This window comes from Lutjanus erythropterus, chromosome 21 (genome assembly GCF_056507025.1).
Source record: "Lutjanus erythropterus isolate fLutEry1 chromosome 21, fLutEry1.hap2, whole genome shotgun sequence".
In the NCBI taxonomy this organism is placed as follows: domain Eukaryota; kingdom Metazoa; phylum Chordata; class Actinopteri; order Lutjaniformes; family Lutjanidae; genus Lutjanus; species Lutjanus erythropterus.
In genome coordinates, this window is record NC_139337.1 from 7367590 (window position 1) to 7377902 (window position 10313).

At 39.4% G+C, this 10313-nt stretch overlaps 1 long non-coding RNA gene and 1 other non-coding gene across 2 annotated transcripts; one reads left to right on the top strand and one right to left on the bottom strand.

Annotated features, from left to right (window-relative positions):
- Positions 1-6379: 6379 nt before the first annotated feature.
- LOC146307259 (uncharacterized) lies at positions 6380-6853 on the top strand. Its single transcript, XR_014772695.1, has 3 exons — positions 6380-6504; positions 6628-6675; positions 6795-6853. It is a non-coding gene; the product is annotated as an uncharacterized LOC146307259 (long non-coding RNA).
- Positions 6854-7429: 576 nt separating this feature from the next.
- Positions 7430-7511, bottom strand: trnas-aga (transfer RNA serine (anticodon AGA)). The gene has a single exon. It is a non-coding gene; the product is annotated as a tRNA-Ser (tRNA).
- Positions 7512-10313: the final 2802 nt, after the last annotated feature.

Genomic DNA, 10313 nt, shown 5'->3' on the forward strand with positions numbered 1-10313 from the left:
CTCGTCGGTTAGGACACAGCCATGACACCGTGGATGAAACCTGTCAATTTTCCAGGTGAGACGTTCACGTGTTCATGTTAGAACGCACGCGCATTAATGTGACATGAAGATTCCACGGTTCTGGATTAACGTCCCCTTTGAAAACAAACATCCTTCAGGAGTCAGAAAGTTTTACGGATTCAGACGGCGATTTTCCTGAGAAAGAGACACCAACCAACAACCTTTTCAACAAAGAACATCCACTCAAGACAAACTCTCAACGACCAGCGCACTTTCTTCGTGGAAGAAGTGAGTTTTCTATCTTTTTTTTTAAATACACATTTTTCAACCCATAAAGAAACAATATATTCATTATATTATATACTACTACTATTCATTCATAGGGCCAAATGTATATCAGAAGCAACATTTGATCTGGCTTGAATAAAAAAATATTCATACTCTTAGTGGAGGTTGAGGACTATATAGAAAAAAAACTTTTTTTTTGGTCGTATTTTAATCAGCTTTCACAAGTAGATCCTGTCTGGATTTTCTGACTTATAGCAGTATTGCACCAACATGATGTGGTCACCTGTGTCCAGTGCCTCCTTATCTGCGTCCTCTTGTGACTCCTGCAGGTGGGTAAACCCCAGCTGGTTCCCCTCGTTCCTCTTCTAGTTCTGCTCCAGCATCTTCAGGCAGCTCTTCTCTTGGGTCCCTCACCTGTAGCTCTTCTTCTAACTCCTGTCTTTGCTCTTCTTGTGGTTCCTCTTCTAGCAGCTCAGAGTCACAGGAGCACCAGTGGACTCTGGTCCCAACAACACACCCCACAAAGATCATCCTGCGAAGGGTGCAGAGATCCACCGAGCCTCCGGCACCAGAGGTGAGTAGAGTACTGAAAACCTAGTAAAAGTAGAGTTACTTCCATTAAAAATGACTCAAGTAAAAATAGAAAAGTATCATTTTGGATATAATTATATTTAGAACCCACTGCATTTTTTTTTTTCATTTGCAGAGACCGAGCTGCTCTTACACATCCCAGGAGGCTGTAAGAGCAAGTACCCCACGAACCTCTCCAGTGCCCAAAGTGAGTAGATCACTAAAAATCTAGTAAAAGTACAATTACTGGTACTACTGATGTTGGTGATATATGCAATGTCAATTTTGAAGGCTTAACATGTTCACAGTTAACTGGATGTTATAGGACTAGATCTGTGAGAATGACACAAAACGGAAATTAGCCAATTTTATGTCACTCTGTCCACACTAATACACACTTTGAGCAGTAGAACTCATAGCATTTGTTTCCTGTTTTTCTTTTCTTTACAGACCCCGAGCTGCTCTCACACTTCCCAGGAGGCTGTGAGAGCAAGTAGCCCGCAAACCTCTCCGGCACCAGAGGTGAGTAGATTACTGAAAATCTAGTAAAAGTATAATTACTCCCATTAAAAATGACTCGAGTAAAAGTAAAAAAGTATCTAGTTAATAATGACTGTCCAATACAGACAATCTTCAGTATAAATTAATCAGTTCTGATGGACATTTGACTGTTTTGACCAATTTTGAGTAAAACTCAGAGGTGCTTTCTGGATTTGTTTTATAACACTCTCATTTATTCATGTAAAACAAAACTGAATTACTAAATAATAATTAAAATGTGTAATTTTTGACGTAATGCTTTAATTTCTTGATGATGGTGATGTTAGTGATACATGCAGTGTCAATTTTAAAGACTTAATATGTTGATTTAATATGTTTTTTCTTTTCTTTTGCAGACCCCGAGCTGCTCTCACACACCCGTGGAGGCTGTGAGAGCAAGTGCCCCACAAACCTTTCCGGCACCAAAGGTGAGTAGATTACTGAAAATCTTTCCTCTGAGTAAAAGTACTACTCAAGTGGGGTGAAAATTAGTATTTGAGAAACCTACTTAAGTAAAAGTAAAACAGTGCCTGGTTAATAATCAGTGAGTGAAGAAAATGATATGAAATAATGAAATAATCGTTAAAGTAAAGACTTGAAAAATAGGTCCAAACATGTGGAGCATGTCTCTGGACCTATTTTTCAACTGACAAGATTTTGACAGGATTAATTAATCAATTAATGGAGAAAATAATCAACCAATAAATTGACAGTGAAAATTATCATTAGTTGCAAACTGCAGTATGTAAACTTACTTCAAAATACTGTCTCAGAAAAACTAAAGAGTAAAGGTAAAGAGTAAAAGTTGACTAAAAGAACTTGTTCGTACCCTCTCCTGTCAGGCACCCAGGAGGCCTTTGCCATTTGGGGGCGGTCCCACGCCACGGTGGGTGAAGAACCTGCGGGCCATTCTGAAGATAAGGAATGAGCAGTGTGGCAGTGGGCGGCGCAAGAGAGCGGCTACACCTGAAGGTAAGTCCTCAGGTGAGCCCCCAGCCAAGAGAAGCAAGTGAATTTAATTCTGATTTATTGATTTCTTGTTCGCTTGATTTCTTCATTTGATTTATTGCTTTCTTGATTGTTGATTTATATATTGATTTATTGCTTGATTTGAATCATTTCTAGCATGATTGTTGATTTATTGATTTATTGCTTGATTTGATTCATTTCTAGCATGATTGTTGATTTATTGATTTATTGCTTGATTTGAATCATTTCTAGCACGATTGTTGATTTATTGATTTATTGCTTGATTTGATTCATTTCTTGCTTTATTGTTGATTTACTGATTGCTTGATCTTTGCTTGATGTTTAAATTTATATGTATTGAAGTGATTCTCTTCGGCCCTGTTTAGACCTGGTGTTAACATACACTCTAGGTGATCCAAACAGCATGTTGGCTACTACTGCTACTACTACTGCTTTGAGAGCTGAAGAGTGAGGAGAAATGTTACAAACTTTGTGAAACGTTGTATGTGACAAATTCTTAGTTATTTGGGCCTTCTTGTAAATTCGAACTCATATACTCATAGAGCTGCGATCGTATCACCCAGGATACATGTGAATACCAGGTCTGAATGGGCTATTTATTTGAATCGTTAGAACCAAATTTCTCTGAATCATTTTTTCTTTGCACTAATTGCTAAGAACAGCCATGCACTGATGAGAGTCATGTCTTTGTTGCTGCATGACTTGGTCAGGGTTAAATACAGAGGAAGGAGGATCTAGGGGGGACAGAGCGTGACTCTTTAGGCCCTCAGGATGGAGACACCTGTCAACATCCGCCCTAGGCCAACAAGAGTCTGCAGTGACTCAGTGACTCAGTGCAGATTGGTTGATTGATTGATTGATTTAGCATTTAGCAGCACTTGTAGTAGAAGGTGTGGAGGAGAGGAGAGGAGAGGAGAGGAGAGGAGAGGAGAGGAGAGGAGACGAGAGGAGAGGAGGAGAGGAGACAAGAGGAGAGGAGAGGAGGAGAGGCGATGAGAGGAGAGGAGAGGAGAGGAGAGGAGAGGAGAGGAGAGGAGAGGAGAGGAGAGGAGACAAGAGGAGAGGCGACGAGAGGAGAGGAGAGGAGGTGGGAGGGCAACATGGGTTGAAACCCTCTCAAATTGAAGGTAAATATCAAATGTTTTTATTGATAATTTTAACATTCATTTAGTGATCAATAATTTGTGTGTCTAGATTTTGTGAAGTTTCTAACTTTTGCTTTGTTGCCGTTTCTTGTTTAGAGGGGAGAGGAGGAGAGGAGAGGAGGAGAGGAGAGGAGAGGAGAGGAGAGGAGAGGAGAGGAGAGGAGAGGAGAGGAGAGGAGGTGGGAGGGCAACATGGGTTTAAACCCTCTCAAATTGAAGGTAAACATCAAATGTTTTTATTGATAATTTAAACATTCCTGCAGTGATCAATAATTCATTTACTGTCTAAATTATGTGAATTATCTAACTTTTCCTTTGTGACAATTTTTGTTTAGAGAGGAGAGGAGAGGAGGAGAGGAGAGGAGGAGAGGAGAGGAGGAGAGGAGAGGAGGTGGGAGGGTGTCATGGGTTGAAACCCTCTCAAATTGAAGGTAAATGTCAAATGTTTTTATTGATAATTTTGACATTCATTTAGTGATCAATAGTTTGTGTCTAACTTTTCCTTTGTGACAATTTTTGTTTAGAGAGGAGAGGAGGAGAGGAGAGGAGGTGGGAGGGCATCATGGGTTGAAACCCTCTCAAATTGAAGGTAAACATCAAATGTCTTTATTGATAATTTAAACATTCCTGCAGTGATCAATAATTCATTTACTGTCTAAATTATATGAATTATCTAACTTTTCCTTTGTGACAATTTTTGTTTAGAGAGGAGAGGAGAGGAGAGGAGAGGAGAAGAGGAGAGGAGGTGGGAGGGCATCATGGGTTGAAACCCTCTCAAATTGAAGGTAAATATCCAATATTTTTATTGATAATTTTAACATTCATTTAGTGCTCAATAATTTGTGTCTAACTTTTCCTTTGTGACAATTTTTGTTTAGAGAGGAGAGGAGAGGAGAGGAGAGGAGAGGAGAGGAGAGGAGAGGAGGTGGGAGGGCATCATGGGTTGAAACCCTCTCAAATTGAAGGTAAATATCAAATGTTTTTATTGATAATTGTAAAAGGCATGTATTGATCAGTAATTCATTTCTTGTCTAAATTATGTGACGTCTCAAACATTTCCTTTGTTGCCATTTCTTGTTTAGAGGCAAGAAGAGGAGAGGAGAGGAGAGGAGAGGAGAGGAGGTGGGAGGGCAACATGGGTTGAAACCCTCTCAAATTGAAGGTAAATATCAAATGTTTTTATTGATAATTGTAAAAGGCATGTATTGATCAATAATTTGTGTCTAAATTATGTGACGTTTCTACAATTTTTCCTTTGTTGCCATCTGTTGTGTGACATCAGTTGTCATTCTACCTGCATGTCTCTCTCTGCTCTCTGTCCTGCACTTACTGGCAGCTGGCTGGTGGGTGGAGCTGTGAGGGTTTTCCTGTTGGTACCTGCCCTTTTAGGTTGGGCCTGCTAAAGGCTCTCCCCTCTAGAAGCCACTCACTCTCACCTGGGCCTGTTGCAGCCACTTCAGCCTGTGTCCTGTGTTTGGTTTGTTGCACCACACACTTCCCACACCTCTGACAGGACTGATTACTTTCCCACTTACTTATCCCATCAGTGAGTTTTATTTGCTTATTTGTTTGAGTTAAATAGAATAGTTTTTGGCTGATATATCTCTGTGGCATTTTGTTGCCAGCCATGAACCAGTCTGTATTAAATGGAGGCTCGTGGTGCCTGTTAGGAATCTGGTATATGTGAAGTTTTGTTTAAGGGAGAATTTCACACAGATTATTGTTTCTTCTGATATGTTTAGGGGTTTTGATGCTTGATTGTTGGTTTTCTATTAAGTGTGTTGCTCCATAGTTTTTAGCCTGTAGATGTTAGTCATGTTTTCCTGGCTGGTAAGTCATTTGGAACCCTTATTCCTGATAGGCATAGAAAATGTGGGTCACTAGCTGGTACTAGCTGTCTCCATTGATCCTATTTTGTTGTAGTTTGTTGTTTTTGTGCACTAAGTGGTTAGAGCAGTGCTCATGGGCACTTCCAAGCTAGGTGATTTTCAGCACACTGAAAACTGTGTTATTGGGGTTAATTCATGTTGCCGTTAACCTGAATGAAGTCCAGGGTTGACAGAATCTGCTAGTATTGGTTGGGGTTAGCTAGAGGGATGGTGTTCCATATTTAAAACAGCCTGTAATCCTGTTGTGTGGTTGTTTGCAGTTGTGGTGTGTTGGTATACAGAGTAGCAGTACTGGAAAAAGCGCCCCTAGGTGGTGAAGTTGTGAAATGGCTTCAATTGCCAATTTTGTTCAGTCTTCATGTGAGGATTTGCTAAACTCTTACAAAGGAGATCAAATCTTTAAAGTGGCTTACGATTACAGTATTGAGCTTTCAAAGAAACTAAACAAACATGAGTTATTGTCCCACTTAAAGGCCCAATTGGTTGGCAAAATGTTTTCTCTGCTCCAGTGCAGGGTGCAAGTGCCCTGGTAGAAGTAGCTAGTTTGTGTGATGTAGCTGTGGACAGGGTGAGTGAGTTAAGTGTCTAATTTGGCTCCTGCTTTGACTGGGCTTGGTGCTGGCTTGACTTTTGATCAGCATGAAGAGCTCCTTCTGCTACAACTGCAGCAGGAACAAAGGAATATTCTTGAAGTAGAAAAATTAAGACATGAGGCCTGTCTTCAGGAAACTAACCTAGCCCATGCCCAGACAACACAAAAGTTACAGTTAGAGCGTTATAGGTTGGATCTTATAAGTGAAGGGAAGCTTCAGGCTGACCCAAAAGTTGAAGAGTCAATTTTGTGTGTTCCTCCCATGCCATCATTTCATGTTGCTGTCAATTTACAATTACTTCCCAGTTTTGATGAAAGGGACTCTGACATCTTGTTTGTGTTGTTGGAATGTTTTTTGATGGTAGTAAGGTGGGAGCTGGTGCTGTACTCAGGCAGGCAAGTGAAGATGGTGTCGACTGTCATTTGTTGTTTTAAAGGAGAGGCGAGGCAGCGGGAGGGCAACGTGATTTTAAAACCCCTCAAGTTAAAGGTTAATAGCAGATTTTTTAATTGATAATTTCTGCATTCAAGTAATGATTAACAATTCATCTGTTTGATTTTTTCAAATTATGTGAAATGTTTTAACTTTTCCTTTGTTGCCATTTGTTTTTAGGAGAGGAGGTGGGAGGGCCACATGAGTCTAAACCCTCCCAAATTTAAGGTAAATATCAACTGTTTTTATTTAGAATTTCAGCATTCATGTAGTGATCAATACTTCATGTGTTTGTCTAAGTTAGGTGAAGTTTTTAAACTTTTCCTTTGATGCCATTTCTTGTTTAGAGAGGGGAGGAGAGGAGGCAGGAAGGCAACATGAGATTTAAACCCCCTCATATTTAAGGTAAATATGTCTTCATTTGTTGATGTAGTAATCAATATTTCATCTCACCTGGGAACCACACAAATCTGGAAGCTCATGTTTCATTTGATCTAGCAGATATGTCTGGACACGCTCCCTTTCAGACAGATTTCTACCAGTCCCAATCACACCTGTTTATTTAATATGTTTACTTAAGTCCTGGTGGTGGCTGTTTCTGGTACTCCACAACAGTCTTACATGTTGTTTTGGAAATACCTGGCAACAAGCCTATTCTGATACTTAAAGTATGAGGATGTGTTGTCTATGTAATGACTTCCTCAAGTAGATCTCTGTTTTCTGTTTTTTTGCCTTTGTTGTCTCTGTTGTTTCTGCTAATAAAAAAATCTTTGATGATAAATTTGTAGGACACACAGTTCCCCTACTTTCAATATTCATGACAGTAGAGATAGGACAGAGGACAGTTTTAAACACTGTTCACAGGGCTAAGTGACCATTACTCACTTCAGGTTTATTCAGTTCTAGCAAACAGTTCCACAGTGGTTAGTTGTTTCAGCTAATTCAGCCCACTTGACCTAGACGTCATTAGAGAAAAACTTGCCGTTGTCGGCAGGATTCGAACCTGCGCGGGGAGACCCCAATGGATTTCTAGTCCATCGCCTTAACCACTCGGCCACGACAACTATTTATTATAATGTGTCACCAGGCAGCAACTCATTGCCAGGGTGTTCAACAGCATGACACAAATAGCAACATGTTAGCAGCACTGTGTGAACACCTCACACCTGTTACAGGTCAAAGTTCAGTCTGACCTCTTCCATACAGGAGATGTGCATACGTATGGGATTTCCCAGAATTTTCTTGAGCTAATTTACTGAATAATAATCAAGAATACAACACAAAACTCAAAGCACAGATTTGCTCAGGCAGCCTTTTATCCTGCACATGGTTAATGTGATGTAATGAAATGACAAGCTGGTCTGCTTAATCAGGGTGAAAGGAAGGGGTTTGCCTGGGTACAATATAGATTAAACTTATACAGCATTCCTGATTGAGATAATGGAATATCTGATTAAAAAAAAAAAAAGAATATCTGATAAGTTAGAAACTTAACCCTAATTTGATTAAACCACCCATGGGATTTACAAACAGAATTACAAAGAAACACACAATTCTTGCCCGGTTACTATCAAACTTAACCACCCTCTACTGGATTTTAAGATGTATGGAATTTATTCTGCTAAGACCAAATGCCCGATCTCACAATGTTAATTAAAGTGAAAAATTATTGGTGTATCTTCTAAGATTTAAAGGATTCTTCCTTGGCCCATGGTACACTTTACCAGGTTTCCTGAAAATCAGTCCAGTAGTTTTTTTGTATTCCTGCAGACAGACAAAAGGACAAACAGAAAAACAAAGAAATGGCACTGAAAAAGGTAATGTAGTTCGACCAGACGTCCCCATTTTCTGGGAACAGTTCCCGTTTGTGGTGGCCTGTCCTCGGCTGAAGCTGCTCCTGGAAATGTCCCTGTGTTAAAAGATGTATAGCATTTACTCTGCCTAACTGTGTTAAAAACAGGCTACAAGGTGAAATAATATTTTGTGTAGCAAGAATGAGCGACCAGTTGATGTTTCAGTTGCATTGTGCTTGTTTTGGCCAACAAGCACAATGTAGAAATACACTATTAATCCATTGTACAGTACATCATTTTATATATTTAGTGTACCATATCTTCACTCATCATGGCACTGTAAAATGTAGTATCCAATTTTATCTGTTGGCCTACACCATAGTTTATTACAGTAGAACAGTTTGCAACAAAATACATAAAACCCAAACTGATAGATAATACCGTTGGATATTAAAGTGATATATGCTGAACTGGAAATGTCCCTTGCTTTCATTTCACAAATCTGGTCACTTTAAGGTAATAATAATCATCATCATAAAATTTTAACTATGAATTGTTAAATAAGAAGGCTTACCTTACATTTTTCACCTTTGAAATGTATATTTTTAAATTGTTGGCAAATAGTACCTTAGTATTTTAGTGGTGCTTATTCCCTTACAAACGTGTAATCGAATGACCAAAAACCAACTGTCACAACGTGAACCTGCATCTTTTGGATCCCTTGAGTTCCTGCAAGTTCTTCGTCTGTGGTTCTTGGTTTACAGTTCTGTCTTGGATGTATATTATTTAATACACAATTTTACAGACACTGTCTTTTTAAAGTTGCTCAAAGACCAGAGTGTCTTGGATATATTTTAGTCTAATGTTTAGAGACCACAGTGTGAAGTACCAGTAGGAAATCTGGCAGAGCTGTGTTTGCTTTCTCCAGCAGATGGTGGTATTGGCCTGTGAATATTCACTGAAATAACGAGAGGATCAGCCTGTGGCTTTCTTACTGAAAAACTTTTATGTTGGTTTCAATACATTTACAGTATATTAACAGTCAATATTTACCAAACCCTCACCTAACACACAATGTTTTGAATAGCACAAGTAAATAGTACCTTGTTTAAAGGAGATGTCTCTAATGTCTGTAATAAATCATTAAATGACCATGATATGTTATCATGCTTATTCTGGGCCGGAATGACTGTTTTTGCTGACCTGTTTCACATAAATTAGACTTCATATTAATGCCACATGTTCGCCAAATGAGTGTCTGTTGTAAAAATCTTTTAATGATTTCTTATGTCTCATAAACAGTTAATATTTTTATGGTGTCTTGCAAGGAGTAAGACAGGCAGCCACTCAATTCAAACTCAAGAGTGTGTCTGTTTTCTGGATAATGGGCTTAATTTTACATTGACAGACAACTGACAGTTATAAACAGCTGATCAACATACAGCAGAGGACTCATTGCTTGTTATTTTCAGTTTATGATGCTACACATATCTTGTGCTCCTGCAGAGCTCCTGCAGCCTGCAAAGCTTCCTTGAGTCTGGGGAGGAGGGACTGTATATCAAATAATAATAATTAAACTAATATACAGTCTATGGCTCCAACTCATATTTGCTCTTGCTGTGTGTGTGTCCGCTCACAAGTCAGTGTAGACAATGGTATGTGCGAGTCCCTCCACATGACTTCTTTAATGCTAGTTGTGTGTGTGTGTGTGTGTGTGTGTGTGTGTGTGTGTGTGTGTGTGTGTGTGTGTGTGTGTGTGTGTGTGTGTGTGTGTGTGTGTGTGTGTGTCCAAAGGCCTATAATCTCACCCAGGACTAACAGTGGAATCCAACTGGTCACAATAAGGTCTTTGTGGTGAGTGCAGAGCCAGCAGGTGAAAACTCTTTTTCAGACCTCAGGGGGACCATGTGATGGAGAGTTAGTACAGTGTGCTGTCTTATCTGTGCTTATGTGTGAGTGGGTGTGTGTTTATGTCTATGCACAGTGTGGAAAACCAGTAGCACAAATGATTGATGAACAGATTAATGTTTAAACTCTAGAGGATAAATTGGTTATTAAATGTTCTTTTGGTTA